General features: G+C 35.3%; 1 protein-coding gene across 6 annotated transcripts in view; it reads left to right on the top strand.

Annotated features, from left to right (window-relative positions):
• Nucleotides 1-13594, top strand: part of NLGN4X (neuroligin 4 X-linked) — a 192190-nt gene that overhangs the window by 95900 nt on the left and 82696 nt on the right. The window lies entirely within an intron of this gene.

Raw genomic sequence — 13594 nt, forward strand, 5'->3', positions numbered from 1 at the left:
AGAGAGAAAGGAAGAGAACCACCGTAGGACGGTGCCCCCCACCCCTAACTCCTCTAGCCGGTGCAGCATGATACCATGGTCGATGGTATCAAAAGCCGCTGAGAGGTCTAATAGGACTAGGACAGAGGAACAACCCCTGTCACGAGCCCTCCAGAGATCATCAACCAACGTGACCAATGTCGTTATTATTATAGTAGGGTAAAAGAATATTTCTTTGCATTTATTTTTCATTATTATATGCTAAGAATCCAGGAGCTAAATTTGTTTGTAATGATGTTAATATTGTACATAGGCAACAAAATGCAACAATTTTCCCCAATTTATAATAAAATAAAAAATTATAGAAGAGATATGATTCCTAAGAATTTAATGAAATCCTACACATATTTTTATTGAGTTAGAACAGTTTAGTGCCTTTTCTTTAGTGTTTTTAATTCATCATGCACAAAGGTTCATGAAGCCACTCAGTCACCTGAATTACAAGATATGTGGGAAATAAATTTGATAGAGATAGATAGATAGATAGATAGATAGATAGATAGATAGATAGATAGATAGATAGATAGATAGATAGATAGATAGATAGATAGATAGGCAGGCAGGCAGGCAGGCAGGCAGGCAGGCAGGCAGGCAGGCAGGCAGGCAGGCGGACAGACACAGACAGACAGATATGGATAGATGATAGAATTAAAATTTAATTAAATAAATGAAATCAGTTTGATTTTGATGTAACTGTCTTTAAATATACATAATGAATCATAATTAATTTCTTTCTTTTTCTCTCCTGCTATCCTGACTTTTTGCTCATTAATTATGTACCTAAGGTTTACTTTATCAACATATTTAAGCAACAGTACTTTTTCTAAATCATTATTCCAAATTCTAAATTCTAAAAAGCTATCATGTTTAGTTAAATGTCTTCATGTACCTTCATATACCTATTTTTTTCTAGAAACAAACTCTTTCTTGGTTTCCTGGCAGAAATATCAATTCTTTTAGTTTATATCCCACAACAGTATTTTATACAGTATATGACTAATTTTATACTAAGATTTAGGAAATGTATTCTTTTTCTTTGTTTTCCCATTATTGCAGCATCATGCTAATGTAGTTCCGTGTATGTATTTATTTGGCCCTCCAATATTAAAACAGTAAGATGTTCATGGTGCATAATGTCCCTAATTTATAATAATATTAACTCTTGCTCTTTGTAACAGACTAGGATCCTTTCATATCTATTAAATCCATTAAAATGGAAATACTGTTGGAGTCAATTGAAGGTTATTGAAAGGCATCTTATTTTACTTGCGTACTGTTCCACAATTTATTTATTTATCAATGAGCAGCAACATAAAATAACAATCAAAAGTACATTAGGGAGAGAGAGTTTAAGTATTAATTACCAGTTGGGAGGAGGAGAAGAAAAAGGAGAGGGGTAAATATTAAACGACATTTAATATTAAACGTCGTTTAATATTTAGTAAGGCCACATTTGGAATACTGCATCCAGTTTGGGTCACCACATTACAAAAAAGATGTTGAGACTTTGGAAAAAGTGCAAAGAAGAACAGCCAAGATGATTAAAGTCCTGGAGAAAAAACATATGAAGAACAGTTGCAGAAATTGGATATGGCTAGTCTAGCAAAAAGAAGGACTAGAAGTGACATGATAGCAGTATTCCAGTATTTGAGGGGCTGCCACAAAGAAGAGGGGCCAACTTATTTTCCAAAGCACCAGAAGGCAAGACAAGAAACAATGGATGGAAACTAATCAAGGAGAGAAGCAAGCTGGAATTAAGGATAAACTTTCCAACAGTGAGAACAATTAACCAGTGGAACAGCTTGCCTTCAGAATTGGTAGGGCTTTCATCACTGAAGGTTTTTAAGAGAAGACTGGACAGTCACCTGTCTGAAATGGTATAGGGTCTCCTACTTGAGTGAGAGGTTGGATAGAAGACTTCCAAGGTCCCTTCCAGCTTTGTTCTGATTGAAATAAATGTGCAAATTTCTATATTTAAATCCAGATGATTGATTAGGCCAGAGAAGATCTGAATACAATCTAGCTAACATTATTTTTTAAGGATTTGAAGTTTAATTCTTTTTTTAAAAAAACTTAATTCTATCTTCACCCTAGATATATTGAACATTCTATTTTTACAATTTCAAGTTAATGTTCTTTAAGTTATGAAAAATGATATTAGCTAACTAGATTTACAGAAAGTTATTATCCAAGACACCCCAAATAGTAATATATATATGATGGATGGATAGATCAGTATCACAATGATACAACCACTCTACAACTGCTGTCACAGAGCTAAATTATTTTTCTAAATTTCTTCTGTAAACATTCATGTTATCCTGTGGAGTGCTGATTTACCACCAGCTTAACAGGTATTTAGGAGCTAAGGACTTGGGAAGGAAACAATAGCCAATGGCTTAATACCCAGCCATCAACACCCCAATCAACCAATAAGAAGCTACACCCAACTTGGCACCACAGAAATACAAGAAGTAGAATAGTCACACATTTCAGTAAACAGAAGTTCTCTGAGGATGGGCTCAAGCGTGAATCCAAAAGCTTAGAAGAACAAACTTCTTGTCTGGGTGACCGAACAAGATTATCCTGGGATACATATATTTGCTTTTAAACTTCTTCTAAACCACTCTCTAGAGAGCAATAATCAGAGAGCATGCACGTTCAATTTGGATCAAAAGTGTCAACTTTTATTTGTGTGTTGATTTCGTGAAGTGTAGTGTTTTATACATTTCAGAATGGATCGTCACTCTTTCTTTGAAATTAGGGCATTTTATATATGATTTTCCTATGTTGGCTGAAATTTAATTTTCATCCATAAAGCACATCGGTACCCACTTATTGATAAGCTTAGATTTTCCAGGTGGACTAATGCCGACCACTTAGCATCAAAACTTAGCCAGAATTTAGCTATTCCATAACTATATAACCCTAACTCTAAAATCAAATATAATATTCCGATGACTGATAAAATCAGTTCAAATAAACTAATTAACAAATCAACAAAAGGGTGCCCATAAAATAAGTTATTTCAATTATTCATATAATATTTTATCCCAACCTTTCTTAAAAGAACTCGAGCTAGATTTTGTTTTCTTCTATCCTCCTAAGAGCCTTTTGAAGCAGCTTTATTATTATGTTACTATATTAAAAAATCTAAATTACAGAGGCAGCCTTGTAGCTGAAAAGGAATTTGAACCCTATACTCTTTTAATGTTGAATATTCCAACCATTATAAACTTTTTCTTCTTAAAAACTTCACCCTCTGATCTTTCATATGAATAGTACGATTACAGAAATAACAATTGTAATTAATATACAGAGTGCTTATGGTGGGCGGGGTTGTCTTAAACGTTTTGGTTGCTGCTGGAAAAATGTGCCTTTCAGTGTATATTTCCACACTAATTATGTGTAAAATTGAATAAGACACTGTTTCGGCACTTTGGTTGTATGTCTCAAGAAGGTACCAGTTTGTATTTTGAGACTTAGAAGGAGTGTATTCTACCTTATGGCAGTGTCCCTCTAGTCAGGTCAACAACATCCTAATATTCTAACTTACTGACAAAATGCGATGTGTGCATTGCATTGCGACGGGTTACATCACTGGTCATAACATGATGTAACCCAACGCAGCATGATGTAAGCATCGTGATACATTGGAGGTTTAACGAAACAATTAAAATGTAACATTTAAATTGTAGCTTAGGAAACTTTATTTCTTTTTGTTATTATTGGCATGAGAAGCTTTAACAAATACGGAGCATTTAATAATGCAGTTCTGAAAGTGATTATAAATACATGTTTTATTTCAGAAATTATGAAAAATTATTCTTAATGGTTAGAATAATGGTTATCAGTGAGAACTGATGAACTATACTGAAGTGTATTACAATGCCTCTAATAGTGGATATTGTTATTTAAATAACCAACTTGCTTTATAAAGTAGATTATCAGATGGAATTAATGTTTTTATGATTGTAATCATCATATGACTGAATGTGCTGCTTGTCATACAATTGAATGTCAAGGCACTGCTTTTTACTAGTGGTAATGTACCCTAAAGCTCTTCTCCAGTTCAATTAAGCCATGTTGAGTTGATCTCAATAGGCCTCAATCATGTTTCAGAGTCACTCACAGAAGGGTCTGGGACAATTCTTCATGGCTACATGACCCTGTCCATTTCACCCTGGATTTTCCAGCATGGCTGACCCACCATGGTTCTTTGTCCATGGCTGGTCCTCCACCGCTGATATACTGCTGCCACAACATCTCTTCTGCTTCTCTGAGGCTGCCTAATCGTGGCTGATGCAGCGCAACCCAATTCTTCACGGCCAATTCCTTCCATAGACGATTAAATGTGCCTCTGGTGCTTCTAGTTTCTGGCATGCTTTTGGTGCACTCCCAGTGGTGTTAGGCACACTGGTGCTGGAAAGCAGCAGTAGTATAGGAGGGGCTGGGGGGGCTGCAGTCTCACATTCGCCAGCAGCATTTGGATGGCAACGGGAGGGGATGACAGAGGGGCTTTGCCAGCAGCCTTTGGATAGTGTGTGTGTGTGTGGGGAGGGGGTTTACAGAGAGGCTTTGCCAGTAGCATTCGGATAGTGCATGGTGGGACATGAAGAGAATGACTGAAATGTACTATTCTTATTACCAGGATCTGTTACCTACTTTTCTAGTGAGAGACACACACCAACATGCACACCACTTCTGTGGGTTTCAGTTAAACATTAATGTTTAATCACATTTCATTCATTGGTTTGCTGGGGTGAATTTTACGGTTGGCCATAGAAGTGTGCGTGCGTGTGCGTGTGTGTGTGTGTGTGTGTGTGTGTATGTATGTTGGTGTGTGTTTCTTGCTGGAAAAGTAGGTTTCAGGTTGCTGCTGAGTTACTTTAAAATGATTCCCAACTTCCCTTTTTTCTTTTTCTTTCTGGTTTCCTTTTCATCAAAGTTCAGCAGCTGTGACCACGTCAATCTATCAGATTCTGGTAGCCAAGCAACTGGGATGATCTCTCTCTCTCTCTCACTCTCCCTTTCCCTCTCCCTGTCCCTCTCCCTGTCCCTCTCCCTCCCTCTGTCTCTCTCTCTCACACACACACCATTTTGGAGCTGTGGCTGCTTTCCTGTCAACCCTCACACCCGTCTTTTAATCTCCTCTTGATTTAGCACAACAAGGGTGGTCCCCTTTTTTCTCCCATTCCCTGCCACTTCTCAAAAGCATTTTCCCTTTCTTTTTGTTCTTCTTCCACCTGGGCAATATCAAAAGATCACTGAAATGCTTGGTGCATCTTCCGGAGTTCTGTAGATCTCTATTGTTTGGCGCTTTTGCTGTGTCTTTACATAATGATGTGTTTAGTTTTGCATGCTTGGTTGTCTTGGGAAGTTTTGCTTGGTTGTGGGCAACCCTTTGGCTGGGAGGGCAAGGAGGAAAATTTTTTGCTGGGATGGTGATCCAACAACTTCACCCTCTCTTTTTAAGGGAAGCTATCAAAATCCCCCTCCCCCGGTGCAAAGAACTTCACAATACAAGGAAAAACAAGTGCAAGAGATATTTGGGGTGTGTAAAATAAAAGGAGGGGCAGTTTCTGAATGAAGAGATGTACTGGGTCGGGAGAAGAGGCATATGACATAAGACAACCAAGCATGCAAAACTAAGCACATCATTATGTAAAGACACAACAGTTTATTTTACGTTTACATTTACAAAAATGTAAACAAAGTGAACAAAAGAGAAATCCAAATCAAATCAATATTTGGTGAGACCACCCTTTGTCTTCAAAAATAGCATCAATTCTTCTAGGTACACTTCCACACAGTTTTTGAAGGAACTTGGAAGGTTCCTTCAAGGTTATTCCAGACATCTTTGGGAACTAACCACAGATCTTCTGTGTATATAGGCTGCCTCAAATCCTTCTCCTTATGTTATCCCAAACAAACTCAATGATGTTGAGATCAGAATTCTGTGGGGAAGAAACCATCACTTCCAGGACTTCTTGTTCTTCTTTATGCTGAAGATAGCTCTTAATGACATTGGGTATATCTTTGGGCCATTGTCCTGCTGCAGAATAAATTTGGGGCTAGTCACACATCTCTCTGATGGTATGGCATGATGGATAAGTATTTGTCTATATTTCTCAGCATTGAGGACACCATTTATCCTGTCCAAATCTTCATTTGCAGAAATGCAGCTGCAAACTTGCAAGGAACGTCCACCATGCTTCACTGTTGCTTGCAGACACTCACTATTGTACTTCTCCCCAGCCCTTTGGTGAACAGACTTGCTCCTGCTGCAGCCAAATATCTCAAACTTTGACACATCAGTTCAGAGCACCTTCTGCCATTTTTTGCATTCCAATTCCTATGTTTTCATGCATAGTTGAGTCGCTTAGCCTTGTTTCCATGTCAGAGGTATAGCTTTTAGGTCACAATTCTTCTATGTAGACCACTTCTGGCCAGACTTCTCCAGACAATAGATGGGTGTACCTGGCTCCCACTGGTTTATACCAATTCTCTGCTGATGGCACTGCTGGACATCTTATGATGTCAAAGGGAAGTAAGCATGATATGTCTTTCATCTGTTGCATTAAGTTTCCTTGGCCTATCACTGTGTCTGTGGTTCTCAACATTGCCTGTTTCTTTGTGCAATCTCTATCTTAAGATGTGCTGTTCAAAAGAGCTTGAACAGCATATCTTGAAACCCCAGTCTGCTTTGAAATCTTTGCCTGAAAGAAAACTTGCTAATGCGGTATAGCCACCTTTTGTCTTTTCCTGTGCTCAGTTTTGCTATGGTGTATGACTTGTGACATGAAACTGTCTTCCATAACCTCACCTTAGCAGCAGAGTTTGGTTGTTCCTCATCCAGTTTTAAGACTCCTACACAGTTGTTTCAGTTAATGACTGTGTTCAACCTACATATGAAATTGATGTCTATTAGCACCTTCTTGGTATAATGGTTTAATCATACACCTGACTCTAATCCTACAGTATTCCTGACTTTGTGCAAATGTGCAAGTATAAGAATTGATGCTATTTTGAAGGCAAAGGATAATCACACCAAATATTGGCTTTATTTAAATTTCTCTTCTGTCACTTACTTAATAAACTATTAACACTTCAATTTCTGAAAACATTCTTTTTTTTTATTGAAAAGTTTTATGAAAAGTACAAACATTTTCACCCCCCTTCCCCCCTCACCCCCTCCCCTTCCCACCCTTCCTTCCACTTCCTCCCCCCACCCCCCTCCCTAGACTTCCCAGAACGAGCACAGGGTATAGCATTCACAAACCAAGAACTAAAATGTGCTAACAAATTATTACATTTCATGTTCTCCCTAGGTCCTTAACTCCTTATAACTCAGAAAAAACAAACATAAACTACTTAATATTATTTCATTCATAAGCTATATGAATCTTCTTATACGGATACTTCTTCTGTATGTAATCAATCCATTTTGTCCATTCCGATATATATCTCTCATTTGAATGGTCTTTAAGGTATGATGAAATTTTTGCCATTTCCGCCAAATGCACAACTTTTAATGTCCATTCCTCAATAGTAGGTGGATCTTCCTTCTTCCAGTACTGTGCCACCAGTAACCTGGCAGCCGTTATTAAGTTCAAAACCAGCTTAGTCTCTATTACAGTACAATCCGTAACTATTCCCAACAGAAAAAACTGTGGTGTAAATTTAATTTTTTTCTTCAAAATATTTTGAATAATCCACCATATTTTTATCCAAAAAGCCTTAATCTTTTTGCATGTCCACCATATATGGAAATACGTAGCATCTTCACACTCACATCGCCAACACTTGGGTTGTAAATTCGGATACATACAAGCCAGTTTTTTTGGGTCTAAATGCCATCTATAAAACATTTTGTAAAAATTCTCCCTTAAATTTTGTGCTTGTGTAAATCTTACATTTCTAACCCATATCTTTTCCCATGTTTCCATCATTATTGGTTCACCTACATTTTGTGCCCATTTTATCATACAATCCTTGACTAACTCTGTTTCTGAATCTATTTCCAGTAATGCATTGTACAACCTTTTTATGTGCATTTGACCTTCATCTCTTATTTGCTTTATCAAATTCTCATCCTGCTGCAAAATACCAATTTTTTGATCTTCTCTCCATCTGGCCAGCAGCCATACTGTCCATACTGAAACCAAGTCTTAATAATCCCTTCTTCTTTTAGTTGTTCCATGGATTTTAACTGTAGTCTGACTCCTTCCTTATAAAGGAGTTCCTTATATGTAATCTTATCTTGCTTTTGCTCTAAATTTATGTTCTCTATCGCGTGTCTGGGTACTGTCCATATTGGTAACCTATCATTTAGTTTATATTTATACTTTTTCCAGACACGCAATAGAGCATTTCTCAATATATGACTTTTAAAAGTCTTATCTACTTTCTTATCATACACTAAGTAAGCATGCCAGCCATAAACCACGCCATATCCTTCAATATTCAATATCTTTTCTTCCGTTAAGTTTATCCAATCTGTGATTGCTGAGAGGGCAGCAGCTTCATAGTACAATCTTAAATTGGGCATCTTAAGACCACCTCTTTCTCTAGTATCTTGCAATATCTTTTGTTTAACTCATGGTTTCTTCCCTGCCCACACAAATTTGTTTATGCCCTTCTGCCATTCCTTCAAGTTCTCATCTTTTTTAAGTATAGGTATCATTTGAAAAAGAAATAGAAATTTTGGTAAAATATTCATTTTTACAGCGGCTATCCTTCCCAGCAAAGACAGTTGTAGTTTTTCCAGTTGTCCAACTCTTTCTGTATTTTATGCCATAATGGTTCATAGTTGTACTGATATAATTTCGTATTTGCAGTCATAATATAAACCCCCAAATATTTAACCTTCTTAACTACTTCAAATCCTGTTAACCTTTCTATCTCTTCTTTTTGGCTCCTAACCATATTTTTAGCTATTATTTTTGTTTTAGCTGCATTTATTTTAAAGCCAGATACTTGTCCATATAAGCAGGTTATATCCATCAAGGCTGTAATCGATTGTACCGGTTGGGTTAAGGTAACAACCAGGTCATCCGCAAATGCTCGTACCTTGTATTCATGCTGTCTAATTTTAATTCCCTTAATTGTATTCATCTCGCGTATCTTGTTTAATAAAATTTCCAGTGTCAAAATAAACAATAACGGGGACAAAGGACAGCCTTGCCTTGTTCCTTTTTCTATGTTAAAAGCATCTGTTAAACCACCATTAACTATTATTTGCGCTGTTTGTTTTTGATATATTGCCTTAATAGATTGTACAAATTGTTCTCCAAATTGCATCCTTTCTATTAGTTTTAATAAAAATTGCCAATTCAATCTATCAAAGGCTTTCTCAGCATCCAAGAACACAAGCACTGTGGGGACCTGGTTGTTCCTTCCCAAATACTCTAATAGGTTAACAATATGCCTTACATTACTCTTCATTTGTCTACCATTTATAAAGCCAATTTCTGAAAACATTCTTAATTTACAGCATTTTTGCACAACTGCCTAACACTTTTGCACAGTACTGTATCTATGTTACACACACACATACACACAGACACTCAGAGTGGTACCTCAATACTCAAGGGCTTCAAAACTCATCGGATTTGGTACTTGATGCATTTTGAGGCAAAAATATCCTGAAACTTCTCATTTCTTGGTACTCAACACACTGTAATAGGAAGAGGGGGATGGCCACGGAGAATGGACAGGAAGTTAGCCAAGCCAGGAAGATCACTATAAAAAGAGGTGGGGATTGGCTGTAGAGCGTGGACAGGAATTTGGACATGTTGGGAAGATTTCTGCCATAGAGAAGGGCAGATAGGAAGTCTTTTCTGGCCAAAAAAAATAAATAAAATAAAATCACATGTTAAGTCACATGGTTTGTTTTATACTCATCTTTTTTAGTACTCGTCATGCTTCCTGGTATCAATTAACATTGAATACCAAGACACCATTGTGAATACACACACACACACACACATTTATAATAACATAATCCTACTTACATTGGATTTCATGTGCTTATTAATATTATTAACTAAGAATAGGGTTGCAAAATAATTATATTAATATTATATGAAATTTATCATGTATTCTGAACAATAAGCAGTATAGAAATGTACACATTTCTTAAGCCTGTCTTTTTAAAATACAGAGGCATTGGAAAGGGGATGACAAAGATATGATAAATAACAGAGAAATCATTGTATTTTCTTTCTGTAAAATGATATGGTTATGAGAATTTGAAAACAAATTAGAAATTTAATTAAATATGTGAACAGTGAGGTCTAACCAAACAATAACAATATAACCACATTAAGAATAATTATTAGATCCACAAAAATAGAATGCAGATAAATTAACAGTAATGAGAAAATGATCTCACTGTCAAAGGTTACTTTGGGAATAAAAATGAAATGAGAGAAGTAGTAAAAATTAAAAATTAAATATTAGTTATACTGAATAACTGCCCAATGCATTGATTACTAAACAGTACTAATAAAAAGCTATGCAATCTCTGATTCTTGAGCAATAAATAGTATATAACAAAAGATAAATAAGCATTATCAGGCTATTAAAACACAATTAAAAATGCTGTAATAGCATGTTTGGCACACATATTAATAGAAACTGCTTAAGACACCCATTATGGTTGGTTTATTTGTTTGAGTATTATTGTATTTTCTACAGAAATTCACACTATAATTTTATCAACAGGGTAATTTAAAATGTATCTCATTTTATAACAAATTTATATAGACAGAAAGAGACAGACAGACCAACCAACAAAAAGACACACACTCATTTTTCATTTTCCTAAAAGAAGTTCCACATGACTACGCAAAGAAAAGCAGCAAAGAAATGATAAATTAATGTAAAAATTGTAAAAATAAATTGTTCCTGTAATGTTAAATTTTGAAGTGTTGGCTCCCAATGCAACAATGCATATATACCACCCAAAAACAGTAGCTACATCACACTAAGATGGTAGATTAGAAAACATGACTTTAGTTGGGGGTGTACTAGTTTCCTGGACTAAGCTTTCTTAATATCGAATGCAATTACTTCTCAACTTTAGCTTTGATCCTGATATTCCATATCCTTCTATTTATAAAAAGCAACTGGGATCTTTAGAACAAAGGAGTCGGTTGACTTTTCCCTGCAGTTTCTGGTTTGTCTCTCCTGTCACTTTATAGGCTTTTTCAACCCCAGTTCTAAGCGGCTTATTTAGCTTTGTCAGATTCACTCTATGATAAAAGCATACACACAAAACAGTATTGAAACTGGAGTGCCTTATCTCACTCAATAAAAGAAGGATAATCCATCATAGACAATCTTCACTTAAGAAAAAAGCACAATAGCTGTAGTCTCCTAGTAGTCCACAAATTTCCTGAAGGTCCTTTTAATAGCTTGCTTGCTTATTGATTTGTTTGTTTGTTCGACTAATATTAGCTGCCCATCTTATGCACCATATCCATGGGTGGCTTTCAAACAACAATTAGAACAAAAGAAAAAGTAAAATCAGGAGTATCCAATGACATACATATTAAATAATACTGGTGTCTATATATCCATCCTATTTTAGCCATATTAATGAAGTGAAAGTTCTTTATAAGCAAGTATTTCTGACTGAGCTGCTATTTATTGGGGAAATGTTTCTCAGTAATGCTACAGAAGATAATGAATGTATGCTGGCATGTCACTATTCCCACTGCCAGCTTCCTCTGAGCAGATCTGAAGGTGCTCTGTCTGATTCTGGTAATCAGGGCTGGACTGGATTGTACCTAAAAATCCTCAAACCGACATTGCAATCCCCATGATTTAAAAAAATGCTTCAGTCCCATATTGCGTTATCCTGTTATTTGGATTTGTTTTTAAAGTGAATGTTTTTACTTCCCTTTTGCTATGCACATATTTAATATATATTTTCATAATGATCCAAAGACTTAAACTGTTTCAGCAAGAATTTTTTTTTCTGATCAGAGGTAAACTCAAAATACCTTTATGAATGGCAAAAATAAAATTATGATTGAACACAATGCTATATCTGAACAAATTGGTTTTGATTTTTATATATTGGATTATATTTTTATTTCAGTATAAAATATTTGGAAATCTTCAGAGGTTGAATACTGTTGCCAATTTATACAACAAAAATATTATACAATGCCTATCTTCTACATAAGACAAAAGCATTGTATATTATTAAAAATAATAGCAATAGCACTTAGACATATATATATATATATATATATATATATATATATATATATATATATATATATATATATATATATATATATATATATATATATATATATATATATATATATATATATATATATATATATATATATATATATATATATATATATATATATATATATATATATATATATATATATATATATATATATATATATAAAATATATATCACCCCATAGTGCTTTACAGCATTCTCTGGATGGTCTACAAAGTCAGCATATTACCCCCAACAATCTGGGTCCTCATTTTACCAACCTCGGAAGGATGGAAAGCTGAGTCAACTTTGAACTCCATCAGGATTGAACTCCAGGATGTAGGCAGAGTTTGCCTGCAATTCTGCATTCTAAGCATTGCATCCCCAGTAAATTATATACCTGTTTGTATATTCCACATTCATGTTCCTTTTCAGGTTTTTAATGTTGGCATTGTAGGTTGATGTGTGGCACTAAAGCAGTCCATTCATGTCATCTCTTTGATAATATAGAAATGAAATTCCATTAAAAGAGCCTTGATAGTACAGTGGTCTACACACCCTGTTATTAACACAGCTGCCTGCAATTTACTACTGGTTCGAATCTCTCCAAGGCTCAAGGTTGACTCAGCCTTCCATCCTTTCTAAGGTAGGTAAATTGAGGACCCAGTTGTGGGGGCAATAAGCTGACTTTGTATAAATATACAAAAGTATGAAGGCTATTGCTTAACGCATTGTAAGCCGCCCTGAGTCTCCGGAGAAGGGCGGCATATAAATCAAATTAAAAAAAAAAAAAAAGGCTATATGAGGCAGATAGATTTCAGTTTTTTTGCTACATAAAAGTCTGTTTGGTTCAAGATTAAAGTTTAAAATGTACACACAGATAAATCCATCTATAAGAAGAGAGAGTAAGGCTGGGTGTTTCTTATGGAAAGCTTTAACAAAGATATAAAGCATTAGATTGGAAGAAATTGTCATAATTGTCTATCAAGGACTATAGTTTCTTTTTGAAATGTTTCAATGCAATAGAATTATACAAAATTCTCCACCTTATATAAGGTGCTGTTTTTAGGGGATTGGGTGCATGTGATTAATTGTGTTTTGGTTGTCATGGTTAATTCACATCTTTTCAAAATGCAGTGTGTTAATCATGTGAATACTATTTGTTCATATTCAGATGTGTTTTTGTCTGAAATCAGCTTTGTAAAATAGATTTTGACCTACAAGTTGTCGATTGTATAAAGTGCTAATTGACTATATGTTCATATTGATCTATTAGCAATTATTATGATAACAAAAGCCACTTTG

Source organism: Pantherophis guttatus, chromosome 5, assembly GCF_059756535.1.
Source record: "Pantherophis guttatus breed Tessera chromosome 5, ASM5975653v1, whole genome shotgun sequence".
NCBI lineage: Eukaryota > Metazoa > Chordata > Lepidosauria > Squamata > Colubridae > Pantherophis > Pantherophis guttatus.